We start from the raw sequence: 22,249 nt of genomic DNA, 5'->3' as shown, positions 1-22,249 counted from the left end.
TACCCTTGGTTCTTTTAAATAGGATGATATACAATTCTATTTTACCTGACAAAGCATCATGATTTGATTTTACTTTAGTATGTCGTCCTAGCTGTCTTGTGTTTCATTAGGAAAAACAGACTAACCTCTGCCTCCCAAGTACTGGGATTAAACACAGGTGCCACCATTCCAGGCTTAAGCATTTTATTTTTGAGGTGGTGGTGGGGGGCACGGTCTTGCTATGTGACTCAGGTTGGCCTCAAACTTGAGATCTTCCTGTCTTAGCCTTCCAAATGCTGGAATCACAGATGTGCATGACCACACCTGACCAGTCAACCAGCATGAATCCAGTACCTGCAAAGTTGCAAGCACTGTTCTGGTAAAGTGGCAAGCACAATAGAGTCCCCATTTTTCTGAAGATTATTGTAGTCAAATGGGGGTAGACAATAACCAAAAATAAAATAAAATGTAGTTTCAGGTCAAGGTAAGTATAACTTGGGAAGATAAAGCTATAATATTCATCTTTTCTGTATGTAATAATGTTCATGGACATGGCTGCAGAGCCCATATCTATCTCAGTGCTGGCATGTAGGTATTTGATAAAGGCTATTGGACAAAAGGATGGATGTGTGCTAGCTATTTTTATGCCAACTTGACTCAAGCTGGAATAATCTGAAGGAAGGGAAACTCAATTAAGAAAATGCCTACATGAAATCAGCCTGTAGGCAAGCCTGCAGGGCATTTTCTTAATTAGTGATTGATGGGAGAGGGCTTAACCCATGGTGGGTGGTGCCACCCCTGGGAAGGTGGTCCTGAGTTCTGTAAGAAAGCAGGCTGAGCAAGCAGGGGAAGCAAGCCAGTAAGCAGCGCTCCTCCATGGTCTCTGTATCAGCTCCTGCCTTCAGGTTCCTGCCCTGTTTGAGTTCCTGTCCTGGCTTCTTTTGATGATGAACAGTTGGTATAGAAGCATAAGCCAAATACATCTCTTCCTCCTCAAGTTGTTTCTGCTGTTTATCAGAAATAGTAACCCTAAATAAGACATATAGGTAGATGGATGGGTAGATGTGTAGGTGAGATGGATGGGTAGCTGTGTAGGTGAGTGGATGGCTGTTTATAAACATGGCTGCACAGATACACATAACTTCATATTCACTTCATCCCTACGAAATCATGTTCCTTCTTTAATGAAAAGTCATTGGGTTCATATCTTGGGGTGCAAACCTGAATTCTCAACTGCTCAAAAGACTAAGGCAGGAAGGCAAAAATTTCAATGCCTTCCTGGGAAACTTGATGAGATCCCATCTGGAAACAAAAGTAACGCCAGGGCCACGGATACATCTCTGTACATGCTAGACAGAGTACCAGTCTCGCATGTATAAGACACTAAGGTCAGTTCCCAGAAGAGGTTAAAAAGAAAGGCCATGATGCAAGTACACATCCAGTGAGCCTCCACTGTGTACTAGTGGGTCCAGGTGGAAGTGTCAGAGAGAAGAGGAAACGGGGCGATGTGAAGGGTATGGTCAAAATATGTTATATGTGTATATGAAAGTGTCACAATGAAGCCCACAGTTAAGTAGAATTTTTACGCACTATAAGTAAAATAAAGAGCATACAAGTTAAATTTGAGTCAAATCTCAAATAGATTTTGTAGTCCAAAAGGATGATCTAAATGGGGAACGCCATAGCAGAAGTCTGGGCATTGCTCAGCCTAGAGAACCCCAGCACCTCATTTCGGAAGGACTGGTCCACAGACTAGGGGCACAAGGAGATGGAGAGTGAGGCAGGGGCCACATGTTAACCGGCCTCATTTGTGTAACTTCCCATCATAAACTCATCAGTTTCTAAAAGTCATTGAAGTTGAATGGTTCAGTACATTGAAGCAATTAAATAAGTGGTTGCCTAGAAACTTCATGTGGCACAAAAGTGGCCGTCCACCCCTCTCTGTTTCCACTGTGGAGATGTCAGGTTGCCAGTCTTATGACAGAACCGCAGAGCAGGACCTCTGGAGACAAGTACTTGAAGTTCCAGAAGTTTTTATCTGGCTGAAAAGTGCCCTAATCCCAGATTCAAATCTTAGTAGCTCCACCCTTGGCTGCCCACACTGCCACAAACCTGCTGTGCTGGTTCATGTTGGTTCTGTGAAGAGTCCGGAAGCCTTAGACCCCGATGGAAGTCGGGGCGGGGCGAGCGCGCTTCCTGTCTGTCCAGTGCCGCCCACATTAAAATACAGTTTATCCTAAGGTCACTTGTCTTCACTGCTCACAAAAGGAAAGAAAGAACGGCTCAGTGAGTTGAGTTTCATTTGCTAAGGAGCCCCCAAACCTCACTGTGACCCGATATTTAAAAATAAAGCCAATATTTTTTTCTAATCTAAGTGAAATACATAAGCACCGTAAAAACAGGGAAATTAAGAGTAAAAAGAATAAATTTCAAATGACTGTCATGCAAGATGATTGCTAAGTTTTGAAGAAGCACCTCCTAGCCTTGTAAACCAACATGCACACAAATAAATCCCTACACTCGATATCCACCAGTGTCTGAAACATTAATGTGCTCAATAAAATTCAAGCAAGAAAGTGGGTATTGTATAATCCTGGCACTCATGAGACTAAAACAGGAGCTTGAGTTCCAGGCCAGCCTAGACTACATAGGATCCTATCTCAAAAAATAAATAAATTTAAAAAATAAATGAATGGATACTGTTTCTTTTTCATACATTGGAAACCATTATTTAGAAGTAGTATCTGAATATAAAGCCAAGCAAGTGGCATGTATTAATAAAATTCCAGCATTTGGGAAGCAGAGGCAAGGAAGATCAGGAATTGAAGGCCAGTCAAATTACATAGCAAATTAACTGTCTGTCTCAAAAACAACAAAATGCATTAGGGTATTCTGGTACCTCCTAGCACTTAGGAGGCAGAGGCAGTCCTGTTCAAGGCCAGCCTGTTCTACATAGAGAGTTCCAGACAGCCAGTGTTACACAGTGAGACTTTGTCTCAAAATAATAACACTAATAAAAATCTCAATATATGTGACTATTATAAGATGGTGTATGGATTTTTAAGGCATTTTTCAAAACAAATAATCAAAAAAGACTTCCTTATGACAGAATTCTTTCTGTTACTGTTTTGGGTTTTAGGGACAGGGTCTCATAGCCCAGACAGACCTAGAATTGGCTGTATAGTTGAGGCTAACCTTGAACCCCTAAGAATGTGTTTGGAGGTTCTTGAAGGGGAGCACAGCCACTCAAAGACCCTTGATGGAAGACAGGTCCTCTTCTATTCAGGGAAGGTCTTCTTCTCCCATGAGCAACCACCTTCAGGAAGGACACACAAGGATCTTGGGGGAAGGAACAAGCAGGCCACCCCTCTGTAGTAAGCTTTCTTGTTGGACTATTTTTGGATTGCCAGGCCCCAAATATCATCACTGAGATTTCTTTTTAATTATGAAAGCTTGGCCATTAACTTAGGCTTGTCCCACTCACTCTTACAACTTAAATTGGCCTGCTTTTATTAGTCTATGCTCTGCCATCGGGCTCTGTCACCTCTATTCTGCAACAAATGTCTGACCTCTCTAGTATCCCCCTAGTGTCTTGCTGTCACCATCTGTGCACCTAGATTCCTCCTCCTCTTCCTTTCTCTCCCCAGCAATCCTGCCTATCCTCCTCTGTCTAGCTATTGGATATTCAGTTTTTTATTAAACCAATCAAAAGGTACCTTGGCAAAGACACTTCTTCACAGTGTAGAAAAACATTATCCCACAACACCCACCTAGCTGGCCAAATCAACTCTGGCATCAATGGGGTGACAAATGTTGCAGCCAGATTGGCCTCAACATCCTGGCCTTGGAATCTTGATCCTCCAGCCTCCACCATCCAAATGCTGTATTGACTGGCACAAGTCACCATGCCTGATCAAAGAAGATGACTTCCAAGATTTCTGGTGTCATTCAAAGTTCACAAACTTTGTAAACTGTGATGATAAGCCTGCAGACAGTTTCCCTTTAAGAAAAAGAAAAGAAAAGCTTGTCCTCCTTTATTAATTTCATACCTAGGAATCTAGCCTAAGGAAGTCAGAAGCATAAATAAAGGATTATGTGCTGGATGTTCCTTCAGGTTGGCTTTAAGCCATAGCACAGGTCCTCTTTGATGGACCTTGTCACCATTATCCTTCAGAGCAATGAAGGATAATGAACCTGCTTCCCCAGCATCCTCCAGCCATTGATGGATTAAGAGCCAGCTCAATTGCTCTGGTCTTCTCCACAGGGATCAAAGAGGTAATTTAATCATTGGTGATCCATTATCTTTCATGGTTTTCTATTTCTCTAGCCATATCTATTATGAACAAATGTTCTGTCCCAATGTTCTTTCTTTTCTGCATAATGTTTCATGTGATTCGTAGATGGATGTGTGGTTTTTCCTTTAAACACAACTCATATGAGATATAATGTGAATTATATTGTATGTCCTGGGTGAGACCATGTTACGTTCATTCCTCAAATATGTATATTGCTATCCCATGCCCGAGAAAGGCTCTTTGGTTTGCGTTGGTTCTTAGTTAGGGTTTTATTGCTATGAAAAGACACCATGACCACAGCAACTCTTATAAAGAAAAACATTTGATTGGGGCTGGCTTACAGTTCAGAGGTTTAGTCCATTATCAGCCCAGTGGGAAAGTATAGCAAGCAGTGTGCAGGCAGACATGGTGCTGGAGAGGAGCTGAAAGTTCTACATCTTGACCACAGGCAACAGGAAGTGAACTGTCTACCACACTAGGCATAGCTTGAGCATATATGAGACCTCAAAGCCCACCCCTACAGTGATACACTTCCTCCAACAAGGACACATCTTCTAATAGTGCCACTCCCTATAGGCCAAGCATTCAAACACTTGAGTCCATGGAGACCACACCCATTCAAACCAAAACAGGAGTTTAGCTGTGGATATGTGTTTTGCTCTCTTTCCTTGAGCACTAAGGCTACAATCCATGGCCACACATCCTAGGTAAGTAAGTGCTCTGCCACTGAGCTTCACCCCCAGTCCTGTTTGTTTGGGTTTTGTTATTATTTGTTTTGTTTTTGTTTAGTTGTTTGGTTGGTTGGTTTTTTTTTTTTTTTTTTGAGACAGGGTCTCATGTAGCCCAGGCTTGCTTCAAGCTCACAATGTAGCTGAGGATAACCAGAAACCTTTGGTCCTTCAGCTTCAGCTTCCCAAAGGCTGGGATTACAGGTGTGTGCTATCCATCCAGGTTTACAAAGTGCTGGGGATTGGACCCAAACTTTTGTGCAAGCCACTCTTCTGAGTTACATCCCTACCTTCTTGTTTGTTAGTGTGTGTATGAGGGACTGGGGGGAGTTGCAGGTATACACATCTGTGCTCAGATTCACTCACCTCCTCAACAGGTTCAGGCATGTGTAGGCCAGAGGTAGTTGATACGGAGGTGTCCTCTTGCCACCTTTCTTGTGTGTGTGTATTCATGTATGGGAAAGGGTCTTTGGTTTGGGGGGTTAGCTTTGGTTATGCATTTTGCTCTATTCTGAAGGCTAAGGTGACAACCCAGGGCCAGTACTCTATTACTCAGCTTTTGGTTTTTTTGCCTTATTTTTCAAGACATGTCTCTCATTGAACCTGGAGCTCACCATCTTAGCTAGACATGGAGCTCTTAGGATCCGCAGGTCTCTACCCTTCCCTGCCTCCAACCCAAGCACTAGGGTTACAGGCACCTTCTGCCTTACCCGGATTTTTTTTTTTCAACCTGAGTGTTACGGATCTGAACTCTGGTCTCCGTGCTTCCACAGCAAACACTTTGCCCGAAGACCCATCTCTCCACCTTCCTATTTGTTTTGTAATGACTAAAGCTTTGCCTTATTAGCTGGGAGCATTGGTGATCACCAAGGCTAAGACAAAGGAATTGAGAGGTTAAAGCCAGTATGACCTGTACACATGACCCTGTCTCAAAAACCCAACAGTACATAAATAAATATAAATAAGTAAATTCAAGTTCATGGCTATGGTGCCTTTACCCAAATAGGACTTCTGGCAGAGCCTTTGCTGATCATCCTGCTTAAGTTTTCTCTCCCTTCCTCAGCTTAATTCTATTCTTGACAGTTAGAGCCAGTGGTTCTCAACCTGTGGGTCATGACCCCTTTGGGGTTGCATATTAGATATTTATATTACCATTCATAACGAGTAAAATTACAATTATGAAGTAGCAACAAAACAATTTTACAGCTGGGGAGTCACCACAACATAAGAAACTGTATTAAAGGGCCGCAGCGTTAGAAAGGCTGAGAACCACTGAGTTAGACCATTGCCCCTGCTATATATTTCACATGTTTGCTATTTATCTCCACCTACAAGAACATAACTGTGATGAAGCTGTTCATTCACTCACTCAGTCAGTCAATCATTCAGTCAGTAGTTAGGAGAATCCTTGAGTTTCTAGAGTCAGACCTAGTCTGAAATGAAGAACTCCAAGCCTGCCACTGCTCTAAAGAAACTTACTATTGGACTGGATCAAACAGGCAAAATTACAGAGTATACCATAATTCGCAAACATTTAAGTAAGTGGGGCAGGACCGAGTAGATGTGCCCCAGAGGAAACGAAGACAGCAGACTGTCTCTCATGGGGGGAACACTGTGAGAAATGGATGATGCTTAGAGGTAAACTGGAACTTGATGAAGGGATTTGCGGCACAAACTTGGGATCATCTGTAAACAGTATGTATTCCTGAACAACAACAACAACAACAACTGGACAAAAAATGATTTACGAAGATTAGTCTGGTGGGCAAAAAGCAAATATTTCAATCTTCTGACAAATGGGAGAGCTGAAACTCTGCTCTAAGAAGTCAGCAGGTGTAAAATGGGAGGGATTAAGGAAGATGATAAATGAGGAGGGTTGACAATGGCAGTGCCAGGCAGAACTGGAAAACAGTGACTGGAAGGCATTTTCCAAGAAGCCAGGGATTGTGTCATATGCGTGTAACCTAACACTTGAGAGGCTAACCTGGGCTACATAGCAAGACCCTGTTTCAAAATACAAAAAGAGGCATTAGCCCCCAAATCCAACTGTCAAATTAAAATATTTAAGACCATCAACCATTTAAAAGGACCTTTTGGGTGTAGGTAAAAGAAACCCTAAGGTATGGCTGCCTGTGTAGGCAGAGAAGTGGAGACACAGAGAGCATAGGATAAAACACAGTTGGATTATTCTATATAAACCCAATTCAAAAAGCCAGATAAAGAGAAATGAAAATTGCAGAGAAAATGAGGATTTCTATTTTAGATGAATCCCATATGGGTTCGTCTCCTAATTTACTTAAAGCAGATGGCTGGCCCAGGACAGACTAATTTATTATCAGCCTGTCATTTGGAGCCACAATTTCCTTGGGTTCCTAAGCAACTCTAAGGAAATGTCAGATTGCATGAAATCTCCTCAACAGATCATATGAAGTGTGCCCACCCCACTGAAAATGCCTCCTTTCCTCAGAATCGCCTGACTGCCGCTGCCAGCTCTTCTCTCCTGCTTGAGGCAGATGCACCGTCCCTCCTGTCTGCCAGCAGTTCTTCGAGGTTCTGGGCATAAGGGAGACCACAGTACAGGGTGAGGGGGAACTGTGAAGAAAGCTTTGCAGTTGGGCATTTTATTCTACACACGCACACATGCACATATACACATGCACGCGCACACACGTACACACATGAGCACGCAGGAGCACACACGAACATGCACCCGCACCCATATAACACAAGTAGTGAAACAACTCAGAAGAAAAGTTTAAAGCTGGGAGTCATGGGCCACACCTGTGATCATAGCTCTTGGCTTTCAGTGGCCACCCTCAGCTACACAGAGGGTTTGAGGCTAGCCTGAGCTACATGAGCGATTGTCTCAAAAAACAAAGACCGAGAAGAGAACAAAGAAGGGGATGTGTTTTGGAATATTAGTTTAAGATGTGTTACATTCTTGAGCCGGGCAGTGGTGGCACACACCTTTAATCCCAGCACTTGGGAGGCAGAGGCAGGTGGATCTCTGTCAGTTTGAGGCCAGCCTGGACTATTACGCAGAGAAACCCTGTCTCTAAAAACAAACAAAAAAGCTAGTAAAAAGATAAGTAATGGCTCTTAAGAAACCTCGAGCCCACTATGGGATACAAGCACTAAGTAAGGAAAAACAACAGCAGTGAAGGAACCTGACCTCCACCCGCAGGGTCTAATGACCGCTGCTCCCTGAGCTCTGCAGATACTGGACCACAATGAGATAATTCTGTAGGAGGAGAAAGTAGAAAGGGCGAATCCTGGAGACAGACCTGACAATCAATGCCCTGGAAAATAAGAGACTGGTGGGGTAAGGTGAGGAGAACAATGGTGGTCAATAGCTAGCTCGTTCATATTCAGTCCAAGCACACAGACCTTGACTAAGCATTTTGGGGGGCAGTGGGAGGGAGGGGAGATAGCAGGGAAGATACTAGTTGTGGGTAAGGGTTAGAGTTGAAAAGATAAAGCAGTGCCCAGGGGCTGGGGCCCTGGCTTGGTGTATGAAGTGCATGCTGGGCAAGGGTGAGGGCTTGCGTCCAGTTCCTCAGCACACGTATAAAAAGCCAGGTGTGGCAACCTGCACTCATAATCCCAGCCCTGGGGAGGAGATAGGAGGATCCCCAGGGCATGTTGCCAGCCAGTCGAGCTCAGAGGTGAGCTCCAAGTTCAATGAGAGACCTGGTCTCAAATAAAGGAAGACAGCTGGTGTCAAGTCTGGCCTCCACACATACCCATATACATATGCACGTAGCTGCACACGCACACGACACAGACTAACTTCAGTGAGTTCATATCTAGTAAAGTATTGCAACAAAAGAACAGGAAACACATGGCCCAGGAATCCAAGCACACTCTGAATCCAAGTCAACCCACCAATGCAGGTTTCTTTGGCCCCAGGTGCCCAGGAGCAACTGAAGCTTTGGGCCTAGGCTGTTCTCGCCTTCGGTCAGAGAGGCTTCCTGGTGCAGTGGTCAGCAGTCAGTGCTGAGATGTCTAACTGGCAAGTGCTAGAAAGAAGACACGAGTGCTCCACCCTAAATGGGACATCTTTCTCAGCGCACCATCCCACTCCGCCCTCTACACCGCCACCAAGTCACAGGGAACATCTCAGAAGAGGAGGCCAAAGAAAATGTAAGAGTGGAGGACCCGGAGGAGTGTTAGGAAACACTGCCTTCTGGAACTGACGCGACTACAGTGCTCATGGACTCACAGCAGCTATGGCCGTCTGGGCAAGATCAGTCCAGCCAAAATTCCTGCACAGGTGGGGGACTCCAGACCCTCTCTCTCCCTTACTGAGGAGCTATTGGCAATTGGTCACTGCTGAGGAGGGGGAGTATTTGTATATTTGTTTATTTGTTTTTATGTGTGGCCATGGTCACTGGTAGGTTGTTCATGCTCCTGTGGATGGCTTCAAACCCTTAAACATGTGGGCAGCATTTTAGTGCATTATATGCATACACATACATATATTGTTATACATATATACAGACAAGAATTGTGTACACACACACACACACACACACACACACACACACACACACACATATGGTCATAAAGTTAGGAGACTTTGTTGGGGGAATGTGAGGGAAGTTGGGGTGGGGAAATGGGAGTAGGTGGATATGATCATGTTTCATTGCACATGTGTGAATTTCTCAAGAATAAAGAAAATTAAAATAAAGAAGAACAACAGTAATTAATGCTGGCCTGAAAAGATTGCTGTGAGGGTTGAAATGTGGTGTATATCAATATGCCTAACCCAGTCAGATGTGGCAATGTACACTTGAGAAGTAAGTGTGCACAATACACACTTGAGAAGCCAAGGAAGGAAGAGTGCCATAGATGTCAGGCCAGCCTAGGCTATCCACATACTGAATAACAGGCCAACTAGGGCTACACAATAAGATCCTGTCTCCAAATGAAAAGTCTAACTCAAAAAGTGGAGTCTATAATAAAATAAAATTTGCATTTTCCTTTATTTCCCACACATACCTACATTGCCATCTACCCATTCACCCAACTCTCCTTTTTGTCTTTTTAAATATTTTTACATACATACATACACACACACACACACACACACACACACACACACACACACACACACACGATCATATTCCCTCAACACCTACCCCCAGATTCCCCTAACACATGCCTGGCCTTCCCCCTGCATGTCTTCTTTTGTGTCTATAACCCACTGATTCCAATTCCAACTCTCTTTGCTTGACTGGAGGTGGAGGGTAGAGGTGTCTCACATAGCCTAGGCTGGCCTCAAACTCACTATGTAGCTGATGCTGACCCTGAACTCCTGGTTGTCATGCCTCTGCTTCCTGAGTGCTGAGTCTGTAAGACAAACACCATCACACCCAGCTCTTGAGGCTGTTTCTAACTCAAACTAAAGCCAGCAAAACAGCAGCCTAATCTTCCCCCAACACCTGTTGAAAATGTGACACCCTATTGCTTCTCTATCCAAAACAGACTTCGGAAACAACAAAACCCACTGCTTGCAGTCATAAAATCCACTCTTTTTTTCTCAATAAATATTTACTCAGCCCCAACTGTGTGCTCTGGAACATTTTCTTCTCTGTGGAGCCTAGGGCCTCCTTTATCTCTCTGGTCCACCCTTGCTGACCCAACATGAGTCCAGTTTACCATCTATTCACTGTTTTTTAGCCAGACTCCCGCCTTCTGATGCTCAGGGTTGCCAGCCTTCTCCTCCAAAAGGGACTACTGTTCTCCTGCTCTGCCTTTTCCTCTTTCTTTGAAGCTTAATTTCAAAGTCTTTAATCCCTTCATTGTTCAGCCCCTCTCCCATGTCTCTCTTTGCAGATGTCTGATCTCAACTAAGTCACACAATGGCCTCTGAGTAGAGCAAATAAATGGGGCTAAATGAATGCAACCTATTTGCCTGAGATGATCTAACCAGTGACTATTCAAATTGAACCAATTCTATGAGGTAGTCAGTACAGTGTAGCAATAAGGTAGCACTTGGAATTGAGGTGATGGCAAAGCTGCAGTATTAGTAAAGATTGGGGTTCAAGATTGACCATGAGGGACTGGGGATATAGCATAGTCTTTCCCTAGCATGCATAAGGCCCTGGATTCTCTCTCTCTCTCTCTCTCTCTCTCTCTCTCTCTCTCTCTCTCTCTCTCTCTCTCTCTCTCTCCTCTCTCTTACACACACACACACACACACACACACAGAGAGAGACAGACAGAGAGAAAGACAGAGAGAGAGGAGAGAGAGAGAGAGAGAGAGAGAGAGAGAGAGAGAGAGAGACATACACACAAAAGGAGTAGATGAGTTAGGGTAGGGAGTCATTGGAGAAGGGAAATCCAAAAGTCCAAAAATCACTGTGATATTCACTCTTTGTCACCTAGTCTGAATTTATAATCATGTAGAAGACACACCCCAAGCAGTGTATCAGTGAGGAGGTTTCCAGAGAAGATTAACTAAGGGAGGAAGAGCTATGCTTAATGTGGGTGGCACCACTCTTTAGACTTGAGTCCCAGACTGATAAAAAAGGAAAAGAGGAGAAAGCTGACTGAGCAAGCCAAGTGTGCAAGCCAGGTGAGCAAGCCAGGTGTGCAAGCAGGGTGAGCAAGCCAAGTGTAAAAGCCAGGTGAGAAAGCCAGGTGAGCAGCAACATTCCCCTTTCTGCTTTCTGACTGCTGAAGCAAAGTAACTGGACAACCTTCCAGGCAACTGGCGTGCCTTCCCCTCCATGACAGGCTGTACCCTCTAACCGTGAACCAAGTAAAATCTTCCTTCCTTAACTTGTTTTTGTCACATATTTTGCCACATTAATGAGAAAGGTAGCTAATACAGACTCCAAGGCCAGATACTGAAAAAATAGTCTACAGGGATAAAACAGTTGTAAGGAAGGAAGCATGAAAGAACACAGGGGCCATGAGCAAGAGGAATCTTGAGCTAAAATCTTTACAGAATGAGGATATGTTGTGGGAAAGAGATATCACACACTAGTGGTGGCTATTTGACCTTGGTGGTAAAACATAGTAGGGAAAATGTTCTGGAAGCCATAATGAAGATGCCCACCTATTATTAAGCCACCATTTAAGGAGTGATGGAGAAGAAATGCTCCCCACCACCACCATCACCTGCACACACAGCACCAAGGAACCAGTGTTCCTAAGAGAACCAGGTCTCCACCATGGAAAGATGAAAACAAGAGCATCTGGGGATGTGGTTACTGGGGCGATGCTACTTAGGCCTCTCAAAATGGTTTCAGAAATTGGAAAAGTGAAGAGCTGAGCAGATGGTACAGTGATTAGAAGCATGTGAGGCTCTTGGAAAGGGCCTGACTTCGGTTCCCATATCAGGTAATTCACAATGTCCTGTAACTCCAGCTCAACAGGGATCTAATGCCTCTGGCCTCCTCGGGCACCAGTACTCACATGCACACACCCACACAGAGACATACACATAATCAAAAAGAGAACCTTAAAAAGAAAGAAAAATGTTGCGAAAGTGAGATAAGGATTTGGAAGAAGGAGATGTATAAGGCCATAAGAGGATCAGAGTCCAGAGAACTAAGTGTCTATCTTGGCAGGGAGAAATTAGCAGTACAGGCATGGCAACAGAAGCAGGAAAATGGGAGCTCAAATCCTCAAATCACCGACAATGAAGCAGAGAGAGCAAACCGGAAGTGGAGCGAGGCTTTCACACCTCCAGTGACACACCAGTCACATCTCATAAGCCGAGGACTGAGTGTTCAAACGCCTGCGCCTACGGGCACATTTCTCTTTTAAAACACTCCAAGAGGAAAACCCTACCTGAAACAAACAAACAAGATATGATTGATTCATAACAGCAAGTCATTATAAAAGTAGAGCATAAGTTGAACTGGTTCTATAATATTTTAATCACAATCTTTAAATAGTCATTGTTCCTACTGTAGTAAGATTTATTGCTCCATGCTAGAGAACTCAGCAAGATTTAACCAGCACTGGGAAGTGTATTGTAAAGTTCTAAATGGATGTACGTTAGCGATTTTTCTGAATCTAAGAGTCTACTAATAGAATTAGGCATATAGCTCAGTCAGTGGACTGCTTGCCTACAAAGCCCTGGGCTCAGTGCCCAGCACTGTATAAACCAGGTATGGTAACGAATGCCTGTAAGCCCAGCATTTAGGAGGATTACAGCAAGAAGATCAGAAGTTCAAGGTCATCCTCAGCTGCATATCTGAGGCCATTCTAAAATACATGAGAACCTCTATGGACAGACGGGGAGTCAGACAAACAGAAAGGATGGAAGAGAGAAAGAGAAAATATAATATATCCTTATCTTTGCATTATCTAAAGTATCTGAGATTACCTTCAGTTTTTAGGGTGACGCCTGAGAAAGTATTAAATCCGTAGAAACGTCTCTGGCTTCCCTGTCTAAATTAGTTCCAATTCCAATTCCAATATCTGTTGAGTGCTGAAACATATAATCCCCATAACAACATGCATGGTAATTATTTCCATTTTGCAGATCAGAAATCTAATGTTCAGAAAGACAAAATGACTGGCCATGACCCTGTGGAAATAGCTTGTGAATGACTGGAACAGGATTCACAGTGTGTGTGTGTGTGTGTGTGTGTGTGTGTGTGTGTGTGTGTGTGTGTGTGTGCGTGCGCGCACGCGCGTGCATGCATCTATGTTCCTGTGTGCACATTCATGTGTTACTGAAAATTGAACCTAGAGCCTTGTGCATTCAAGCAAGCACTCCACCACTGACCTTTATCTCTGGCATGAAATTATCTGTTGAAGTAACTAACTCTCTTTCCCCATGGATTATGGTAGGATCACATTGGCATTAATGCAAATAGTAGGGCCACTGAGATGGTTCAGCAAGCAAAGACACCACCAAGCCTGACAAACCGAGTCAGTACCCACAAGGTTAGAAGGAGAGAACTGATTCCTACAAGTTGTCCTTAATCTCTCTCTCTCTCTCTCTCTCTCTCTCTCTCTCTCTCACACACACACACACACACACACACACACACACACACACACACACAATGCACACAGGCATAGTAAATAATAAACAAATGTTTTTTTAATTAAATACAAATAATAATAACAGTAATTTGTGACTCCATGTACCTCCATCCATTGTTTTAAGGGAAAACAAGAGTTGATTAACCTAAGGTTTTTCCATAGCCTCCATAAATGAAGCAGATTCAAAATGTAATGTACATGTGTTTCTCTGAAATTCCACGGCTGACAAACTACATGGGCAAGGTGAAGTCAGGCTGGTCTTCCAGGAGACAAACTATAAGACTGGTCAACCAGAAAGCCCCAAATAGACTGCTCATCAGCACATGGGCAGGCAGGAGTTGTTGAAATAGTGCTTGCTCCACAAAGCATCCCCATTAACAGCACAAACAGGCTGGGGGTGAGGTGGGGGCAATGTCAGAGCCCTTTCCTACCCAGCACAAGGCACTAGGTTCAATCCCAAAACTGTTAAATAAATAAACAAACAGACAGACAAATGACACCCACACGTAAAACACCATCGACAACCACCCCAACAGACTGCTAACCAAAAGGTCAGATCAGGGGTCAGTGGAAATACAGTAGTCGGGCATCAGTCCCAACCAGCATGCATAAAACTCGGAGGGAATGGTTTGAGGGCCCTGACATGTGTCAGAGGGACTTTGGGGTTTTATGAAACACAGCTGAAAAGGCCAAATCAATTAAAAGCTCTTGAGTCAGCGATCTTTCCTAAGCTTCAGCTTTCATTAAGCCACCTCCTGTGTGCAGACAGTGGCTTTGTTTTTCGCTTGTGCGATGGAAATAATGCTGTTAACTAATATCCTTGTGCACACGGTTTGGCATACATTTTGGATTGTTTCTTTAAAAATAAATGTCTAGAAATGCAATGTCAGATCACAGACACATTTTGAAGCATTTGGTAGAACTTGATGCCTGAAAAAGTCAGTTTTGTCCCACCGATTTTTGTATTTCCTACAGGTCCAAATGAGCTGAGGTTCTAGTGACAAAACCTTCCCATACATAAAATGTGGTTGATGGCCCGGTGGTGGTGGCACACATCTTTAATCCCAGCACTCAGGAGGCAGATCTCTGTGAGTTTGAGGCCAGTCTGGTCTCCAGAGTGAGTTCCAGGACAGCCAGGACTGTTTCACAGACATACTCTGTCTTGAAAAAACAAAATAAATAAATATTTAAAAAAATTTTAAATGCAGTTGATGGAAGCTGACCTAAAACATCCCAGGGCTAACATGTTTTAAGCAATAATCGAGATGGCTGCAGCAAGAAGGCTGTGGAACACAGCATTCCAAAGTAAAACAATCTCAATAACATCTGAGGTTATTCTTAAAGTTTAAATCTGAAAGTATGGATTAGATTACACCAACTTCCTATTACCTCATTTGCTAACTGTTGTTGTTGTTGTTTAAGACAAGGTCTCCTGTAACACAGGCTGTCCTCAGATTTAAAGCATAGACAAGAATGACCTTGAACTCCTGATCTTCATGCCTCCATCTCCCTATTGGGATCACAGATGTGAATGCCAGCACACCCAATCAAATACTTTAGTATGTTCTTACTTATTTTTTGTAGCACTGGGGATTAGGCCCAGGATGTCACAAATGCAAGGCAAACCCTCCATCAGCTGAGCTGTGTCCCTTAGTCACTAACCCCTTTGTTTGTGTGGTTGGTTTTTGGTTTTTCGAGACAGGGTTTCTCGGTGTAGCTTTGGAACCTGTCCTGGAACTTGCTGTGTAGGCCACGCTGGCCTCAAACTCACAGAGATTCGCCTGGATCTGCCTCCTGAGTGCTGGCATTAAAGGCATGTGCCACCACTGCCCTGTCATTTACTAACTCTTATGACAGAGAAATCAAAGAAAGGGGTAATTCCTTCATTAGGACCAGTTTTCTCATAAGAATCCCAAATGTTTTATGTCTAAGATGTATTTCCCCAAGTTCAGTCTCCATTTGAATGGGAAATTAGATTTGCATGTTAATAATCAGAATTTACAGTCATTTTTTAGGCACCCTATCAACAAATTGTTCTTTTATCCTACACCAAAATTATGAAACTGTACACATTTCTTCCATTGAATAGAATGACAACTCCTCTTTGTACTCCAATCAAACTAATTTTGTTCCTAGTGTATTGATATTCAAATGGAATGATTCAAGCACAAGATCCACCCTTGTTTACATAGTAAGCTTTAGGTCAGCCAAAATAGCAAGACCCTGTCCAAAAAGAAAAAGAAAAAGAAAAAAAGATGGAATGAGGCCTAAAAAATAGGTATTAATTACTAATGTATATCAGTTCCATGGACGTTCTTGTAGACTTACCACACCCAGTGTCTAGGGAAGTACCAGGTCTGAAGCATAGCATCTGTCCAATAGTTTCTGAAACAGTGAACAAAGAAACACACTTCTGTGATGTACCCCAAGGAATACTTTTTATGTCCCCCCAATATCTCACTACCATCCTTGCAAATATGACTTCACTAAGGCCTTTTTCCCAATGGCCCATGTGACTGAATCTGTGTGTAATCAGCCACCTTTTGACAATTGAAAGTGACTCTAAGATTCAGAAAATGCATTTTGTTTGTTTTTTTGAGACAGTCTCATTATGTAGCAGAGGCTAAGCTTGAACTTACACACACACACACACACACACACACACACACACACACACACACACACAAAATCCTCCTTCCTCAACTTCCTAAATGTTGGGATTACTCAATGGGTGGGTATGCTCCTCCATGCTTAGCTCTAGAAAATGCTTCCAAGTCACACACATTAAAGCAGTCAAGGAGACTGGAAGGCAAATTCTGTTGGTCCCTCATCAGTGGGTTTACAGTGGTACCCCATGTGAACACTCATCCTAGATCCTCTGAATGCCACATTAACTCACTCTTTCATAGCTCCCTATTCCCTACCCTCCTAAGCATTATTCCACCACCATTCAGGAAATGAAGCAACAGCAACAATTCAGTGGGCATGGCATATATCCTTGACCCTAGCACTCGGGAGGCAGGCAGATCTCTGCAAGTTCTAGGCCGGCCTGCTCTATATAGTGAGTTCCAGCACAGCCCGGGCTATATAGAGAGACCCTGTCTCAAAAAAAGCAAAAAGAACAACAGAAGATTCTGTTGATCAAAATAAGGGCATATGGAATTTCTTCCAGGTGTCCATACCCAGTAAATGAAGGACACAAAATAAGCGGCTCAGCTGAATCTGTGTCTTACATGAGTTCTCATGTTTTGCAGCAGAGTATTCTGTATTGGTTTTTCTGTGGTTTTAAAATCATAGCCCCGGGGAATGTGAAACACAATTATGATTCCTAATTTCATTTCTCTGGCAAGTTGATAGAAATAAACCAAAAACGTGATTGAGAGCCAATGGTTACTATTTTAAAAACATAACATCCAATCAAATCAGAGCTTGCTTTCAAAAGACATGTCATTCTCCTTCTTTGGATCTCTTAAAAGGAACACTAAAATAAATCTTCTGTGGGGTACTCAACTTGAATGGGGCTCCAGAGAATTATAGAAGCTATAGGAAATACAACGCATGACACACCTGGAAATAGTCTCCCCTCTTCTCTGTACAAAATTCAGTCACATAGGGAACAAGGAAACCGAGCAAGCAGCGGGTGGGGTTCTTTTTCAATTACTCTAAACTGCACTGTCTAAAACAAAGGGCCATTTACCCAGTGATCAAATCTATGCTCCCCATTGTTCTCCCATCAGGCCACTTCTGGTTTTAAAAGATGCTTTCTCTTGTACTAAACCCAGTCATTAACTCCTTTATAACAACAACAAATTTTCTCACCATAAATTCAAGGTAAATAATAATCTTGTTTTTTTATCACAATCTTTCAGTAAAAACAAAAGTTTAAAAACTTTGGTAATACTAGGAAAGAAATATAGTGTATCTTTTATAATTTTTTGAAATGGATGTGCCTAGAGTGAACAAGACACTGTGTTCAATCCTTGGCACACAGGGCGGTGGTGGAACACACCTTTAATCACAGCACTTGGGAGGCAGAAGCAGACGGGTCTCAGAGTTCAAGACCAACCTGGTCTACAGATGGAGTTCCTGGATAGCCAAGGCTGTAATAGAAACCCTGTCTTAAAAAAAACAAAACAAAGCAAAAAGTGGCTGAGCCTACTACAACAATGTAAAACAGAAAACTTAAAAACAAGACATACTATTGGCTTATTTTAACTACCACTGCTACATTGTTTGGGGTTAAAAAAAAAAAAATGACCTACAATTCTCCAGACATGAGGATCAGGGTACAAGGCCCTGGATGACATCCACAGCACTGCCAAGAGCCAAAATGAGGACATACAGATACAAACCTTCTAAAACAACAAAATATAGGCCTGCCTGATTAATCTCCTGAAATATTAACATGCATTAACAGGTTGGGGAAATAGCTCGGTGGATAGAGTACTTGCTTGTCAGCACAAGGACCTGAGCTCAGTTCCTAACCCTCACATTAAAACTCCAAGCGTGCCGCACTTGCAAGCCCAGCGCTGGGGAGGGAGAAATGGGAGAGTTCCTGGTGCTCACAGGCCTGTCAGTCTAGCCTAGTCCACAAGTTCGGGGCCAGAGAGGAACCATCTGAAATAAAAGAAAATGGTGGATGGTGCTGGAGGAAGAATACTCTAGGCTGTCCTCTGGCCTCCACATGCACTCAAACACTCAAACACATGTACACACACACACACACACACACACACACACACACACACACACACACAGACACACACATGCACGCACACATGCACGCACATGCACACTGCATATATGTATATATTCCCCAATATGGTAGTAGACTTTTATTTTAACATACTATTTATATACAATTAATATGTGGTTCTAAATGAACAACAACAAATAATAATAATAAATGAACTTCTCTTTAATGTCAACACATGTTCAGAAAATGATCCAGGACAGGCTGTCTTCATTTAGAAGCATTATGATATTCTCATTACTAGAAATTTCTTGTAAAATTTAGGCTATTATAGATAACCTCATTTCTTATAAAATTTGTATGCATTTGTTTGTTTGGGGTTTGACCTAGCCCAAGCTGGCTTTGAACTTGTAAAGTGGCTGAGGAGGACTTTGAGCTCCTCATCTTCCCCCTCCTAATATCTAGGATTACAGCCAGGTGCTCCACTATGCCTGGTGCATCCATCTCATATTTTGAAGTAGGCTCATGTGCAAATGCATACAGCAATTCTACTGAGCCTGTCTGTTCTGAGAATTCCAGGTGGACTGGCAAATTGCTACTACCAGTGTAGGCGGTGCAAAGTCAGGATCAAAACTATGCTGATCACTTCTGAGACAGATGCTGAGTGCACAGCTGAACTAAAAAACAAAACCCGAAACACAGCCCAAGGCAACCAACAGAAGTAACCCCTCTAGGTCTTGAGGTTACAGAGGAAGAAAATATTATCAAGTTACTTCAGGGTCCCCTCTCTTACTGTATTGCTCGACAAGCAAGCTTGCTTCCTTGCTGTGTATTTATCTGCCTGTGTGTGTGTGTGTGTGTGTGTGTGTGTGTGTGTGTGTGTGTGTGTGTGTCTAGAGATGAGAGTCAAGTCTGTTTGCATGTGTAGCATATGCTCTATGGCTGAGCTATGACCCCTGTCCTTTTCCAAAAGCTCTTTGATATCCAGGCACAGTGTCTATTCTGAACCTACTGAATCCATTCATAAGCTGTTTGTTTCTCTTTTTAGTCCATGACACTGAGAAAAACAGTGCACCCAGACCATCTGGGTCACTACAGAGTGCCTGTCTTAGCCATCCCCAACTTGAGGAGGCATTGTAGTTCTGAGGAAGACTCTCTGGAAACTTGTTTACTGTAATAATAAGAAGAAGAAGAATAGACTGGAGAGATGGCTCAGAGGTTAAGAGCACTGGCTGCTCTTCCAGAGGTCCTGAATTCAATTCCCAGAAACCACATGGTAACTCACAATCATCTATGTTCAGATCCAGTGCTCTCTTCTGGCCTGCAGACATACATGCATACAGAACACTGTATACATAATAAATAAATAATAATACCTGTTTACTGTCCTCCCAAGTGGAACAAGGAAGTTAGAGTCATTATATTTGATAATATGAACAGTCAGTTTCAAGGTTTTAAATATCTATTAGAGTGGGGTGATGAAGGACAGAGCCATGGCTTTGTCCACTTGATTCTGTACATTTTCCGTTGTGTTGGAAAGAAGAATAACAGTGGCAGCAGCTATTTTGTCCTGCACATATCCTCTGTCAGACAATGATTTAAAAGCTTTATATTTGTCTTTTACTGCAGCACCCCAAGACATACGATATTATTATCCCACTTTACAAATTAGGGGAAAAACTTGAGAAGAAAGTAACTAGCTGAAGTCACCAAAGTTAGTTCATAGTGAAGCTGGATTTCAAACAGCCCTTTGGTGTGAATGTTTACTCACTCATTGGCTCAAAAAGAAATTCTTCAATGGTTTATTTCCCCGACTCACACCATTATATTAAAATGTTACTAACATTTTGTTTAACAATAATAACTTTTGTTTTATGTCTTAAATGAAATTTTGAGGTATTTAATCAAGCCAGACATTCTACTACCAAAGAACTTAAAAATCAAAGTTCAACTAAGCCATAAGTAAAGTTTTGATGGCTTCTCATTCCCTTTGAAAACTAATACATGGGGCTAGGGAAATGGCTTAGACAGAAAATTCTTGCCACATAAACATAAGGACCTGAGTTCATACCCCAGCACCCATGTAAAAAGTCAGGCATGGTGGCAACTTTTGTAACTCCATTGTCAAAAGTGTGTGTGTGTGTGTGTGTGTGTGTGTTGTGCGTGTGTTGATGGGAAGAACAGATGACATATGGAACATGACATAGACAGGACAGACACATCAACAAGAGATAGGTGCATCCAGAGCTCACTGGCCAGTCATGCTAGTCAACCAGTGAACTCTAAATTCAGTGAGGGACCTTGCAGACTAGCCAATCAGTGAACTCTAATCCTGTACTCTAGGCAGCAAGCTCCAAGTTCAGTGAGAGACCTTGTAGTCTAGCCTAATCAGTGAACGCCAAGTTCAGTGACAGCCTTTGTGTCAGAAAAGTAAGGTAGAGACCTCACCTCCATACTCACTCATGAGCACAGACACACAAATGCAATAAAATGCCCATGGTTTTATTAAAAATGTCTGACTAGATAGACATATGTTGTTAATGTTACAGTTTGAAACAAAATGACAATGAACTAGAAAAATGGTACTTACCTATGCTGGGGTTTGGCACAAAGTATCAGGGTGCTGTCAAATCTCACTTACTAATTTTGCCACTGGACAAAGCTAAAGGCAAGTGGCTGCCTAGGCAGCAGCTATGTGGCTCTCTCCCTGAGTAAATTTATTTTTCCATTAAGCAGAATCAAAGTCTTTCTACAAGCAGATGAAAATAAAAGCAAAATTATTTCAAAAATCAAGATTGGCTAAAAATAAAGTTGAAAGACAGTTCAGCACGTGCTTTCAACACTGTTCTGTGTTTATCCTCCTATCGTCAGTCGGATCGTTTTTTTTCCATGACCACTTTATCGATCATTTGGAAAGTTTATTTTAAAAAAAAACAAAAAAAAAAAACAAACTTATTTCCACTGTAAAGTGACATGGTGAAACTTTTCTCAGGAGAAAGTGTTCAACCCCACTACTAATTAAAGAAATATAAATTAAAATCATCTGCCATCTTTAAAATACGAAGTAGACTAGCAACAAAGACCCCACCCCCACCCTGTCCGTTCTCAACAATTCAGGGTTGGTCACCAGATCACAGCTTCAGTGGTGTCTTGAGACAGTTATATTCCCAGGCAGGTTTTCTGGGTGGGTGTCTTTTAGTAATATTGCGTGATACATGCATTTACTGACACAGCCATTCCAGTCTTAAGAACCACACCTACATCAACAAGCCTTATGTGCACAGAGGTACCCATAAAGATGTTGGTAACAGCGCTGTGTGTCATCAGAAAGGAAGGATGGTTAAGAAGAAGAGAAAAGATTAAATGAAATTCCCATGATGGTAAACTGGTGTGTGCGTGTGTGTGTGTGTGTGTGTGTGTGTGTGTGTGTGTGTGTGTGTTTGCGCACACATACACACATGCACACATTAGAGCATACACAGAAGCAGTATTATTTTTCAGTTGAAAGTGATGTTGTGAGCAGATGATGACATAGACCTATG

Source organism: Cricetulus griseus (assembly GCF_003668045.3).
Source record: "Cricetulus griseus strain 17A/GY chromosome 1 unlocalized genomic scaffold, alternate assembly CriGri-PICRH-1.0 chr1_0, whole genome shotgun sequence".
Classification (NCBI taxonomy): domain Eukaryota; kingdom Metazoa; phylum Chordata; class Mammalia; order Rodentia; family Cricetidae; genus Cricetulus; species Cricetulus griseus.
Note: the sequence above shows the minus strand (reverse complement) of the source record.